The 15,359-nt window shown below is 44.7% G+C and overlaps 1 pseudogene; it reads left to right on the forward strand.

Annotated features, from left to right (window-relative positions):
* Positions 1-8,802: 8,802 nt before the first annotated feature.
* LOC119357278 lies at positions 8,803-14,885 on the forward strand (annotated as a pseudogene).
* Positions 14,886-15,359: the final 474 nt, after the last annotated feature.

Consider the following 15,359-nt stretch of genomic DNA (forward strand, 5'->3'; position numbering starts at 1 on the left):
AAGGTAATGACGTACAAGAACATCGCCATTGCCAGGTATAACCAGCTCGCGTCAGACCTAGGCTTTCACCCCAGAGCTCACCATCGAGTGCTCACAGCACCACCACCGAAGTCACTCAAGTGTTGTCACCACCATTTTTCCGCAATTCCAGTAGCTACATGCGATGCGACCACCGCCACTGCACAACCATTCCTCTACATCAAGCCATCGTCCAAAGTTTGCATCTCACCGCTGAAGGCAACCATTGTACATAGAGAGATGAACCCTCCAGAAGATCCCTCGGTGACCATCGCCGTTGTGGAGCTAACGGAGGTAGCTGCAACACTCTGTAGTCACCCCACTCGACCGATCGAATCTGGATCACCACCACCAAGTCGTGTAGATCCGAATCAAGCAGCCATGCCGGGTTGGTCATAGACGACACCAAAATTGTGGCCGCCCGACAACAGGTCCGACCGCCACGCCATCCACTATGGCCGTAGATAGTCGAGGCCACCTAGAATCATCATGGGCTGTGATGTCTACTACACAACCTTCTTATTATAGACGTTGTTGGGCCTCCAAGTGCAGAGGTTTGTAGGACAGTAGCAAATTTCCCTCAAGTGGATGACCTAAGATTTATCAATCCGTGGGAGGCGTAGGATGAAGATGGTATCTCTCAAACAACCCTGCAACCAAATAACAAAGATTCTCTTGTGTCCCCAACACACCCAATACAATGATAAATTGTATAGGTGCACTAGTTTGGTGAAGAGATGGTGATACAAGTGCAATATGGATGGTAGATATAGGTTTTTGTAATCTAAAAATATAAAAACAGCAAGGTAACTAATGATAAAAGTGAGCACAAACGGTATTGCAATGCTAGGAAACAAGGACTAGGGTTCATACTTTCGCTAGTGCAAGTTCGCTCAACAATAATAACATAATTAGATCATATAGCTATCCCTCAACATGCAACAAAGAGTCTCTAGTGCCAGCCTGTTTGGCGGTAGGGGTGTTTCCTACCGCCAGGAGTCTTGGAGGTAGGTTGTTATACCCTATCATCAGGGGCCTTGGCGGTAAGGAAGGGTCATATCCCGAAATTTTTGCAAAGCAGAGTCAGATCTCGAATAAGTTTCGCAAAAGGTCAAAAAACACGAAATTTTGCCTCGGCATGGGCCTGGCCGCCGGGTCGTATGCCGTGTAGTGGTGGGCGCACCCGACCAGCGGGGTCCTTCTTCCCGTCTCGGCATCATAGTTAATAGCTTCAAAAAAGAAAAGCAAAAAAAAATTAGAATTTCATTCTTGCCAGGGGGTGGGGGGCACTACACCCCCTCCGCACATTCAAGATTGATATGTTAGTTTTATTGCCCCCCACCACACATTCAAGATTGATTTGTTAGTTTTGCTTCAAATTTGAGTACATCGCAACCTTTACACTTGTAGCGAATAACATGCGGTCCACTTGTCAAAAACGTGCTTAAAATGACAAATCCCTCAATCAGTTCTTTCTGCAAAAACAAATAATGGCTTTGTACAATTAACTCTCAGCTAAGTGTCAGACACCTCGGGAGCTTTGTACACCTTGCAACAACAAAGGTACCCGAATGGTTACACGCAACTATGCCTGCTGCAGATATTCTCCCATCAACATCGACCGCCACATCAGTATTTATGTTAATAGTCACCGCTCCTGATGGTTGCCACTTTGCCATGACGCAGGCAAAGAGGCTGTTTGGTTGGGGTCCTCATTCTCTCGCGCCTGGCCTGGGGTCTCTCTGAAAACTGCATGGACATCTGCCTGAGGCTAATCCTGCTGCAATTCATTGCTTTCTCCTGTGGGCAAGGTCTCCAATGCAATGACACAATTCTGCACATGGAGATCTTCAGCTAGTGAGAGTGCTTCCCGGCACACCATGGCTTTGACTGTAGCTGGATCATCCCCCCTGGCTGAGAGTATTACCAGTGCGGTGTTCCCCAGATAGTATTAGCTGAAAAGCCAGAACGCAATTGACACCAATGGCTAAACGGGAGCTCCATCTCTGAGACTATGTTGCACGGATACTTGGGGAAGAACACATATCCAGCTTGTTGGGGAACGTAGCAGAAATTCAAAATTTTCCTACGTGTCACCAAGATCTATCTATGGAGAGACCAGCAATGAGGGGAAGGAGAGTGCATCTACATACCCTTGTAGATCACTAAGCGGAAGCGTTCAAGAGAACGGGGTTGAAGGAGTCATACTCATCGTGATCCAAATCACCGGAGATCCTAGTGCCGAATGGACGGCACCTCCGCGTTCAACACACGTACAGCCCGGTGACGTCTCCCATGCCTTGATCCAGCAAGGAGAGAGGGAGAGGTTGAGGAAGACTCCATCCAGCAGCAGCACAACGGTGTGGTGGTGGTGGAGGAGCGTGGTGCTCCAGCAGGGCTTCGCCAAGCACTACGAGAGACAAGGAGGGAGAGGGGTAGGGCTGCGCCAAGGAGAGGTCAAAAACTCATCTGTTGGCAGCCCCAAGTCCTCAAGTATATATAGGGGAGAGGGAGGGGTGCGCCCCACCTAGGGTTCCACCCTAGGGGCGGCGGCCAGCCCCAATCCCATCTAGGGTTCCACCCTAGGGGCGGCGGCCAGCCCCAATCCCATCTAGGGTGGCGGCCAAGTGGAGGGGGAGAGGGAGGCGCACCAGGCATGGGCCCTAAGGCCCATCTGCCCTTAGGGTTTGCCCCCTTCTTCCCCTTAGGCGCCTTGGGCCCTTGTGGGGGGGCGCACCAGCCGACCTGGGGCTGGTCCCCTCCCACACTTGGCCCATGCAGCCCTCCGGAGCTTGTGGCCCCACTTGGTGGACCCCCGGGACCCTCCTGGTGGTCCCGGTACGTTACCGATAAAACCCGAAACTTTTCCGGTGGCCAAAACAGGACTTCCCATATATAAATCTTTACCTCCGGACCATTCCGGAACTCCTCGTGACATCCGGGATCTCATCCGGGACTCCAAACAACATTCGGTAACCACGTATATCTATTCCCTATAACCCTAGCATCATCGAACCTTAAGTGTGTAGACCCTACGGGTTCGGGAACCATGCAGACATGACCGAGATAACTCTCCGGTCAATAACCAACAGCGGGATCTGGATATCCATGTTGGCTCCCACATGTTCCACGATGATCTCATCGGATGAACCACGATATCAAGGACTTAATCAATCCCGTATACAATTCCCTTTGTCTAGCGGTACGATACTTGCCCGAGATTCGATCGTCGGTATCCCGATACCTTGTTCAATCTCGTTACCGGCAAGTCTCTTTACTCGTTCCGTAACACATCATCCCGTGATCAACTCCTTGATCACATTGTGCATATTATGATGATGTCCTACCGAGTGGGCCCAGAGATACCTCTCCGTTTACACGGAGTGACAAATCCCAGTCTCGATTCGTGCCAACCCAACAGACACTTTCGGAGATACCTGTAGTGTACCTTTATAGCCACCCAGTTACGTTGTGACGTTTGGCACACCCAAAGCACTCCTACGGTATCCGGGAGTTGCACAATCTCATGGTCTAAGGAAATGATACTTGACATTAGAAAAGCTTTAGCATGCGAACTACACGATCTTGTGCTATGCTTAGGATTGGGTCTTGTCCATCACATCATTCTTCTAATGATGTGATCCCGTTATCAATGACATCCAATGTCCATGGTCAGGAAACCGTAACCATCTATTGATCAACGAGCTAGTCAACTAGAGGCTTACTAGGGACATGGTGTTGTCTATGTATCCACACATGTATCTGAGTTTCCTATCAATACAATTCTAGCATGGATAATAAACGATTATCATGAACAAGGAAATATAATAATAACCAATTTATTATTGCCTCTAGGGCATATTTCCAACACAGCTAGATATTGTCGTCATACTCGGGTACTACCCTGAAACGTATCCTTTGATTTAAAAAAAAACTAATTTCGATACATGTGGAATACTGCTGCGATACGTTTTGGATACCTTCTTGTGCACGGTGGACTCTGGGCTCGATGATGAGAGCTCCTAGCCAGCGCCGGTTAGGAAGGTGGCGCTGTCACGCATGCCAGCGGGCCGCAGCCCAATATTGCGCCAGCTCACTTGCCCGCTTCGCTGTCGCACGCCTCGCTGACTACATTTTTTTCTTTGCATTTCTTTCTCTAAAAGTGCCATTTTTAAAGAAAAACTTCTGTAGTTGGTCCACTAGGAAAAAAGTCAACTGGTTTTTCATAGTACATTTTTAGAAACTTGAGCAATTAAAAATGTTTACAAATTTAAAAATAGTCCATGGATTTGAAAAACATCGTGATTTCAACAAATGTTCCCGAATTTGTGTATTGAAAAAGGTTCATGAATTCGAATTTTTTTCATAAATTTATCGATTTGGAACAACTTCACAGATTGGAAAAACTTTCATGGATTTGTATAAATTTTCATGAACACGTGGATCTGAAAAAAGTTCATGAATTTGATATTTTTGGTGAATTTGATAAAACCACGAATTTGGAGAAATTGCACAAATTTTAAAATTGTTCATGAATTCAAAATCATAAAAAGTTGGTGAATTTGAAAAAATTTCACGAGTTTATTTTTTTGCAAATTTTAAAATTTTCCTGAATTAAATTTTTTAGAAGTTCATGAATTTGATTTTAACGTGTTTTAAAAATGTGCACTAATTTGGAAAAAGTTTGTGGATTTGAAGAACTTTCATGATTTTTTAAAAAGGTTACAAGTTTTAAAGAAATTTTATGAAAAAAGAAAAGAAAAGAAAAACGAAAAATACAAAAACTGAGCGAAAACCGTGTATGAGGAAACGAAAGAAAAAAGACCTGAAAACCCCTGTGGAACCTGAACCGGTGAAATAATAAATACTTGGGGCTGCGCCGGGGACATCCGCAGCGAGCTATTTATGCATTATGTTTTCTTTTTAGCAAAATTTATTGCATTAACCGATCGTTATGGAATGTCTCGCTGAAGGTTCTAATGTAACTGGGCCAGCCCAATTCGCGCGCTAATTTGTTGAAGTAAAAAGAGAATGAGAAAGCGAACTAATTAAGGAGTACTCGTTGCAAAGAACATTTCACTTTCCCAGGTCGCGACAAGTTTTCATCATTGGATTCCTCGCGTCGAGATCTTCAAAACTAGATCCCATGTTGATAGATTTTGACGAACTTTTTTTTCACGAAAAAAACCGGACAAAAAAACCGGGCGAAAAAACCGAACCGGGAGCACGGTTTTTTTACCTTTCCGAAAGAGGCACGCCCGTGCCTCTCGCAAAATCATAGCCGTGCCTCTCGTGGAAGCAAAACCATGACTCTTGTGGAAGGAAAAAAAACAGAAAACGCGTTTTTTTCCGTTTTCGAGAGGCACGACTGTGACTCTCGCGAAAGCACAAACGTGCCTCTCGCGGAAGCAAAACCGTGACTCTCACGAAAGAAAAAAAAACAGAAAACGCGTTTTGTTTTTCCCTTTCCGAGAGGCACGGCCGTGACTCTCGCAAAAGCACAACCGTGCCTCTCGCGGAAGAAAAACCGTGACTCTCGCAAAAGAAAAAAAAAACAGAAAACGTATTTTTTTTCGTTTCCGAAAGGCACGGCCGTGACTCTTGATAAAGCACAACCATGCCTCTCGCGGAAGAAAAACCGTGACTTTTGCGAAAGGAAAAAAAAAGAAAACGCGTTTTTTCGCGCAAATTTTTATTTTTCGAATTTTTTTTGATCGAAAAGCTAAGAAAGACCGGGGGAAAACCAAAACGTCGAAAAAACCTGGGAAAAAACCGTTTGAAAAGCCGAAAACGCGTGTGAAAAAATAAAAAAATAAAATTCGAAGGGAGCGTCCAGAGCACGACACGTGGCGAATGGCTGAGAGCGCGCTAAGTGACGCTGATCGTTGCGAGGCTCCGGAAGGAGCGCTCGTTAACTAGTTGCTTCCATGAGAAAGGGAGAACCCCGTCTAAGATGAAACATTGGTAATTGGTAGGGGCGAGCTCTACCTGAGTCTATTTGACCCGGGTTTTTTTTTCCTTCATTTTCTTTTATTTTTTTCTTCTCCGTTTTTCATTCTTTGTCATTCTTTTTCGCATTTTGTTCTTGGGTTTATTTTTTCGTTTTCCTTTTTCTTGGTTACATTTTGTTGTTTTTTGGTTTTCTTTGTTCTTTCGTTTTTTTATTCTCCACTTTTTGTTTGGTTACCTTTTTTCCTTCTCCATTTTTTCAAATACTTGTTCAATATTTTTATATACATGATAAATATTTTTTTCAAATACTTGTCGAACATTTTTAATCAAATACTTGTTGGAAATTTTTATTTTTTTTTTCAAAATTTTAAATACTTGTTCAACATTTTTCAAATACATGTGCAACATTTTTATATACATTATGAACATTTTTTAAATAGTTTTCCACATTTTTCAAATACTTGTCAACATTTGTATATTCCTTGTTCAACATTTTAAATGTTTTTTCCACGTCGCGCAAGGAGGGAATCCTATTTAGTCAGTTGCTAGCATGAGCAGAACGGGCGAACCGCGTCATGACGGTTGCATCGGGTTGTTGGGGATGTGGCAAGGCATCATCGATGAATCTTAACCGATTTGACAGGAGGTGAGCAAGTGGCGTAGCTAGGGAGTGGACAAGGTGATCCGGAATTTCCCCGTAGCTTATATAGATAGCATAACAAAATCAATGGATTTTTTAAAATAGATAAATTTATCAAAATAATTCGACTACCGGACGACCCTGGCCCATTTGGCTGCCACTGTGTGAGCAGGAAGATGTGGCTTTCACTTTTGAGGACTAGTTTTTTTCTAATGGCAACTTCTAATATTACTTGAGTTTGCTGAGACTGAATGCCCATGCTTGGCTTGCACAAGCACATTCAGGCACCACGTGAATTTCTGGCTGGGAAGATTGGTCAACAGTTGAACAAATATTAGAAATTTGACATGGAACACAAACAATTTACTACTGGAGACAGTTTCAGGAGGCACAATGCTTGCTTTTTCTTTTGTTACTAATGAAACAGTTCAGAACCTTTGCTATACAGCAGCTTTGGTCGACAGGCAAGCAGAAATACTTTTGCTAGCAGTGACACCAAAAGTACTGAAGCAGTAATATATACTAGTAATTTGCACACTTTCGATTGCTACTTGTAAAGTGCAAACGACATACTCCCTCCGTCCGAAAATACTTGTCATCAAAATGAATAAAAGAGGATGTATCTTCTAGATACATCCTCTTTTATTCATTTTGATGACAAGTATTTTCAGACGGAGGGAGTACCTGAGAATACTGGCGTGTTGGACGTTACACGGCAACCAACACGTACAGAAAGCACTAGTAGTAGAAATTTGCTGAGTCAGCCCACTTGAGCTTGCAACTTTTCTTCAGTCGGTGTCTTCATGATGATACTTTGGTTGTTCACGATTTGAATTCCACTGCCTCATCTTTCCTCAGACACATGGCTTCCAACAAGACTTGGGTTCCAGGTTTTGTATTGACCAAAATTCAACACGGAAACTTTTATTCTCCAACAAGACTTGGGAATTTTCCCCACATTTAATCGCTGCGCTGCACCGCCGACAATGAGTTCTTAATCTTTTGTAAGTAGCAGCTGAAAAGTGAACAAGGGAAACATTAGTACTGTAGAGAACAGCTTGAGACAAGCTGCTTCCATTTCTTTATGGAACTGCAGTCACATGTCGCATGATGAAATAAACAAGTAACAAGATATACCATCAAACCAATCACATGATATACCATCAAATCAAATTAAAAACACTACTGCAATGTTAACTCAAGTCTATTTCAGTGCATAAGAGGGTGTTTGTTTCCAAGGACTTATTGGTTTAGGGACTTAAAAAAGTCCCTATAAGTCCCATCTAAACCAAACAGGAGGGACTTATAGGGACTTAAAATGGGTATTTAGGACTTATGAAATAAGACTCTCAAGGAGGGACTTATAGGGACTTATAGTTGTAATATGGTCTTATAGAGACTTATAAGTCCTAGGAACCAAACAAGTATGGACTTTTTAGGGACTTGGGACTTATAAGTTGGGACTAAAAAAAGTCCTAGGACTTATGAACCAAACAGGGCCTAAGTTGTAGACGGAGGACAAGTATGAAAGATATGAGTCTTGGGGTCAAGGATTTGTGTGAACCACAATTCAGTGCATAAGTTGCTGAGGTCAACACGTTACTTCCTACAAGACTTGGAGTCAATGATTAGTGTGAACCACGATTCAACACTGAAGAATTTTTCCCACTATTTGTTGTTCCATTATGTCACCAGTCACGAGTCCTTTAGCTAATTATTTGGTTCCATGTACTAACTGAAAAGCGAAAAGAGAAACATTATTTGGTTCCATGTACTAAAGAAGCTTTACATGATCAAATAAACAAGGAAATACTGCCAAACAAATCATAGGGGATACCATCAAATAAAAACTCTACTGCAATGTTAACTTCAGTCCATACAGTGCATAAGTTGTAGACGTAGGAGAAATGGGGAAGATATGAGTACTAGGCATACGCCGTGGGAACCTCTTTCTAGGAATAATTCTTGTGTTAATTTTCCACACGAATGAGGAAAGAAAATAGAGGCAGAGATGGCGACAGATACTGAAGAAGAATAGTCTTCCAGCAGCAACTTCCAATCAGCTGTTGTGCGTTCACTGAGGACCTCATAACAATTGATGACACACTGCTTAAATACTCATCAACCGAGTTCCATTGTCTATTGAATCACATCCCTCAACCAAACACAACATGCAAACACTGGACAACAGAATGCCATCTTCCTCAACACCATTGTTGTACCTCTGCCTACTGCTGGTGTCGTGCCTTCTTCTCTTGGAAGAAGCACATGCGGCGCACCATGGAGGGATCTCACTGAGGTCTCAACACACGGCCCTCCTCCACTGGAAAGCTACACTTGCAAGACCACCGCCGCAGATGAGCTCTTGGCAGGAAAACACCAGCCCGTGCAACTGGACGGGCATCATGTGCGCGGCTGTTCGCCATGGCCGCCGCATGCCCTGGGTGGTGACCAACATCTCCCTGCCGGGTGCTGGCATCCGTGGCCAGCTTGGTGAGCTCAACTTTTCGGCTCTTCCATTCCTCACATATATTGACCTCAGCAGCAACAGTCTCCATGGTCCAATACCAACTAATATCAGCTCTCTATCATCACTTTCTTATCTTAACCTCAACTTCAACCACCTCAAAGGACAGATTCCTTTTGAGTTTGGTAGCTTGCAGAGTCTCACCCAGCTTGAACTCTCGTTTAACAGACTCACAGGACATTTGCAAATTCTTGATCTTGGTTCAAATCATTTTTCAGGTCAAATTCCAATCTCCATAACCAATCTCACCAAGCTGAACATGCTTCTTCTCATTGAAAATCAAATAGCAGGTTCCATCCCCCCCGCAATAGGCAATCTCAATATGTTAAAGCAACTTTCTCTCTATACAAATCAAATAACAGGTTCAATACCCCTAGAACTAGGGAACCTCACTATGCTCAATGAACTTTATCTCTACACAAATGAAATCACAGGCCCAATACCTTTAGAATTGGGCAAGTTGCAGAATCTCCGAGAATTAGACTTGGCCGACAACCAAATATCTGGCTCTATTCCTGACAGCTTAGGAAACATTACCAAGCTATTACTACCGCACCTCTATGAAAATCAGATAGTAGGTTCAATACCAAAATCTTTTGGGAAGTTGCAAAGCATCCAAGAACTACATATATTTGATAACAAATTATCAGGTTCTCTTCCTCAAGAATTTGGAGATGTCATAAGCCTTGTTAAACTTGCGTTGAATAACAACTATCTTTCAGGACCTTTACCAGCAAATATATGTTTAGGTGGCAGACTTCAATATCTCTTTGTCTATTCTAATATGTTCAGTGGCCCCATTCCAAATAGTTTAAAGACTTGCACGAGTTTGGTTCGAATAGACCTTCGGTGGAACCAACTAACAAGAGATATATCTCAGCATTTTGGTGTGTATCCACATCTCACAAAGATGCGCTTGACATCGAATAGACTCCCTGGGCAGATCTTACCAAATCTAGGTGCATCTACCGAACTGACGGTACTGCACAACAACAACAACAACAACAACAACAACAACAACAACAACAACAACAACAACAACAACAACAACAAAGCCTTTAGTCCCAAACAAGTTGGGGTAGGCTAGAGGTGAAACCCATAAGATCTCGCAACCAACTCATGGCTCTGGCACATGGATAGCAAGCTTCCACGCACCCCTGTCCATAGCTAGCTCTTTGGTGATACTCCAATCCTTCAGGTCTCTCTTAACGGACTCCTCTCATGTCAAATTCGGTCTACCCCACCCTATCTTGACATTCTCCGCACGCTTTAGCCGTCCACTATGCACCGCAGCTTCTGGAGGCCTGCGCTGAATATGCCCAAACCATCTCAGACGATGTTGGACAAGCTTCTCTTCAATTGGTGCTACCCCAACTCTATCTCGTATATCATCATTCCGGACTCGATCCTTCCTCGTGTGGCCACACATCCATCTCAACATACGCATCTCCGCCACACCTAACTATTGAACATGTCGCCTTTTAGTCGGCCAACACTCAGCGCCATACAACATTGCGGGTCGAACCGCCGTCCTGTAGAACTTGCCTTTTAGCTTTTGTGGCACTCTCTTGTCACAGAGAATGCCAGAAGCTTGGCGCCACTTCATCCATCCGGCTTTGATTCGATGGTTCACATCTTCATCAATACCCCCATCCTCCTGCAACATTGACCCCAAATACCGAAAGGTGTCCTTCTGAGGTACCACCTGGCCATCAAGGCTAACCTCCTCCTCACACCTAGTAGTACTGAAACCGCACATCATGTACTCGGTTTTAGTTCTACTAAGCCTAAACCCTTTCGATTCCAAGGTTTGTCTCCATAACTCTAACTTCCTACTTACCCCCGTCCGACTATCGTCAACTAGCACCACATCATCCACAAAGAGCATACACCATGGGATATCTCCTTGTATATCCCTTGTGACCTCATCCATCACCAATGCAAAAAGATAAGGGCTCAAAGCTGACCCCTGATGCAGTCCTATCTTAATCGGGAAGTCATCAGTGTCGACATCACTTGTTCGAACACTTGTCACAACATCATCGTACATGTCCTTGATGATGGTAATGTACTTTGTTGGGACTTTGTGTTTCTCCAAGGCCAACCACATGACATTCCGCGGTATCTTAGCATAGGCCTTCTCCAAGTCAATGAACACCATATGCAAGTCCTTCTTTTGCTCCCTATATCTCTCCATAAGTTGTCGTACCAAGAAAATGGCTTCCATGGTCGACCTCCCATGCATGAAACCAAACTGATTTTTGGTCACGCTTGTCATTCTTCTTAAGCGGTGCTCAATGACTCTCCCATAGCTTCATTGTATGGCTCATCAGCTTAATTCCACGATAATTAGTACAACTCTAAACATCCCCCTTGTTCTTGAAGATTGGTACTAATATACTCTGTCTCCATTCTTCTGGCATCTTGTTTGCCCGAAAAATGAGGTTGAAAAGCTTGGTTAGCCATACTATCGCTATGTCCCCGAGACCTTTCCACACCTCAATGGGGATACAATCAGGGCCCATCGCCTTGCCTCCTTTCATCCTTTTTAAAGCCTCCTTGACCTCAGACTCCTAGATTCGCCGCACAAAACGCATGCTGGTCTCATCAAAGGAGTCGTCCAGTTCAATGGTAGAACTCTCATTCTCCCCATTGAACAGCTTGTCGAAGTACTCCCGCCATCTATGCTTAATCTCCTCGCCCTTCACCAAGAGTTGGCCTGCTCCGTACTTGATGCATTTGACTTGGCCAATATCCCTCGTCTTCCTCTCTTGGATCTTGGCCATCTTATAGATGTCCCTTTCACCTTCCTTCGTGCCTAACCGTTGGTAGAGGTCCTCATATGCCCGACCCCTTGCTTCACCAACAGCTCGCTTTGCGGCCTTCTTCGCCATCTTGTACTTCTCTATGTTGTCTGCACTCCTATCCAGGTATAGGCGTTTGAAGCAATCTTTCTTCTCTTTAATCGCCTTCTGGACATCATCATTCCACCACCAGGTATCCTTATCTTCGCTTCTCCTTCCCCTGGACACTCCAAGCTCCTCCGAGGCCACCTTACGAATGCAAGTCGCCATCTTCGTCCACACATTGTTCGCATCTCCTCCTTCCTCCCAAGGGCCCTCCTTAATGACCCTCTCCTTGAACGCTAGAGCTACCTCCCCCTTGAGCTTCCACCACTTCGTTCTAGCGACTTTGGCACGCTTATCCCGCTGGACACGAATCCGAAAGCGGAAGTCAGCAACCACCAGCTTATGCTGGGGTACAACACTCTCTCCAGGTATCACCTTACAGTCTAGGCACGCACGCCTATCTTCTCTTCTCGAGAGGATGAAATCAATCTGGCTAGAGTGTTGGCCACTACTAAAAGTCACCAGATGTGATTCTCTCTTTCTAAAGAGGGTGTTAGCTACACTCATGTTGTAGGCTAGAGCAAAGCTTAAGACATCTTCTCCTTCTTGATTCCTGATGCCATAGCCAAAGCCCCCGTGCGCCCCTTCAAAACCTGTGTTAGATGTACCCACGTGGCCATTGAGGTCTCCTCCTATGAAGAGCTTCTCACCAATCGATACACTCCTAACCATGTCTTCCAGGCCTTCCCAGAACTCCCTCTTGGTGTTCTCATTGTGGCTTACTTGCGGGGCATACGCGCTGATAACATTGAGAACCAAGTCCTCAACTACCAGCTTGACCAGGATAATCCGGTCCCCACGTCTCTTGACGTCTACCACTCCATACTTGAGGCTCTTGTTGATCAAGATGCCTACGCCATTTCTGTTTGCAGCCGTCCCTGTGTACCACAGCTTGAAGCCGGTATCCTCCACCTCCTTCGCCTTCTGTCCTCTCCATTTGGTTTCTTGGACGCAAAGAATATCAACACCTCTCCTCACCGTTGCATCAATTAGGCTCGGCTAGCTTCCTTACCCTTCGCACTCGTCGAGTCAAATGCGAAGACCCTTGCCCATTTTCCACTACATCCGGGCGCCGATGTAGCGCGCCACTAAGGATGCGACGACCCGATCCTCGCTCACTTGCCACCGTATCCGGATCAAGATACAGATACGGTGGCAAGTGAGCGAGGATCGGTACTGACGGTACTGCACCTAGCACAAAATATGATCACGGGTTCTACACCTCCAATCCTTTCTAAATTGTCTGACCTAGTAGAGCTGAGACTCGATTGTAATCATCTCAGCGGTGAGATTCCGCCAGAAATCTGCACTTTAACTAATCTATATAAACTAACCTTTTCATCGAACCAATTATCTGGATCCATACCTACAGAGATAGAAAAGCTCAGCAATCTCGGATACCTTGATATATCTGGGAATAGACTGAGTGGATCAATACCTGAGGAACTAGGGGCCTGCATGAAACTACAGTCCTTGAAGATAAACGACAATAACTTCAGTGGGAGTTTGCCTGGAGCGATTGGAAATTTAGCAGGCCTGCAGATCATGTTAGATGTGAGCAACAATAACCTCGGTGGTGTGTTGCCACAGCAACTTGGGAAGTTGGAGATGCTAGAATTTCTGAATTTATCGCATAATCAGTTCAATAGCAGCATTCCATCCTCCTTTGCAAGCATGGTGAGCCTTTAAACATTCGATGTGTCTGACAACGACTTGGAAGGACCGGTCCCAACAACACGGCTACTCCAAAATGCTTCAGCAAGTTGGTTTCTTCCCAATAAAGGTCTGTGTGGTAACCTCTCTGGCCTGCCACCTTGTTATTCAATTCCAATAGCTAGTCACCATAAACGGAAGACATTTGGTTTTCTTTTGCCAATTGTTCTTGTGGTGGGTTTCGGCATTGTTACCGCAATTGTTGTCATAGTAATGCTTAGTCGTAAAAAGAGAAAACCACAAGAAAGTGTTACTGCTGAAGCAAGGGACCTATTCTCTGTTTGGAATTTTGATGGAAGATTGGCATTTGACGATATTGTAAGGGCAACAGAAGACTTCGACGATAAGTACATCATTGGAACGGGTGGATATGGCAAGGTCTATAAAGCACAACTCCAAGATGGGAAGCTAGTTGTTGTGAAGAAGCTTCATCAGACCGAAGAGGAGCTGGATGAAGAAAGAAGATTTTGTAATGAAATGGAGATCTTATCACAGATCCGACAACGAAGCATTGTAAAAATGTATGGATTCTGCTCCCATCCAGCGTATAAATTTCTTGTGTATGACTACATTCAGCAGGGAAGCCTCCACGGGGCATTGGAAAATGAGGAGCTAGCAAAGGAATTGGATTGGCAGAAGAGAATTGCTCTTGCAAATGATGTGGCTCAAGCAATATCTTATTTGCACCACGAATGCAGTCCACCTATAATCCATCGAGATATCACGAGCAGCAACATCTTACTTGATACAACCTTCAAGGCTTTTGTCTCGGATTTTGGCACAACAAGGATTCTTAAGCCCGATTCATCAAATTGGAGTGCACTAGCAGGAACGTATGGCTACATAGCTCCTGGTATGTACCAGTATAACCTTTCTTCTCACGTCGGAAGCATTCATCTCTATCTGTTTATTCCTAATTCTAATGTTTTGATCTTGTGCAGAACTGTCGTACACATTTGTTGTGACAGAGAAATGTGATGTCTATAGCTTTGGCGTGGTTGTACTAGAGTTAGTGATGTTAGTTTCTTTGTACTTGTTTTATGTATGCTAATACAAAAAGTGTTGCAACACTTAGTTGTACCTCCATATAACTAATGATATTGGGATTGGTTTGTGCAGCGTGTAATATGTTGTTGTTGTTGGGTAGCACATTCCTCTACAAGAAAGATTGACTATACCTTGTTTCCATTTGCACTTATATTTTGAGAATGATGGGGGCGTGTGTGTGATTGATTGATTAGATTGGGGCAAATAGGAAAGCATGCGAGGGAGGCCTTAGCTTCTTCTCCCTCTCCGTACGCCATTTTTTCCGATCCAAAGACGCCATTTTTTCCAATCCAAAGAGAGAGAGAGAGAGGGGAGAGGGAGTGGTTGGGTTTAGCGGGCGGGCTAGGGTTTCCCCATTCCCCATCCCCATCCCCATCCCCACGCCGCCGCCGCCCGCGATGATCGGCGACGACGACCACCCCGCCTCTCCGCCGCCACCACCGTCCCCGAGCCTGGGGAGGCGGCTGCTCGGCTCCATCCGGGCCCTCTCCTCCGCCATCGCCTTGCCCACCACTCCCGCCGCCGCCGCCTCCTCCTCCTCCTCCTCCTCGCC

This window comes from Triticum dicoccoides, chromosome 1A, assembly GCF_002162155.2.
Source record: "Triticum dicoccoides isolate Atlit2015 ecotype Zavitan chromosome 1A, WEW_v2.0, whole genome shotgun sequence".
Taxonomy (NCBI): domain Eukaryota; kingdom Viridiplantae; phylum Streptophyta; class Magnoliopsida; order Poales; family Poaceae; genus Triticum; species Triticum dicoccoides.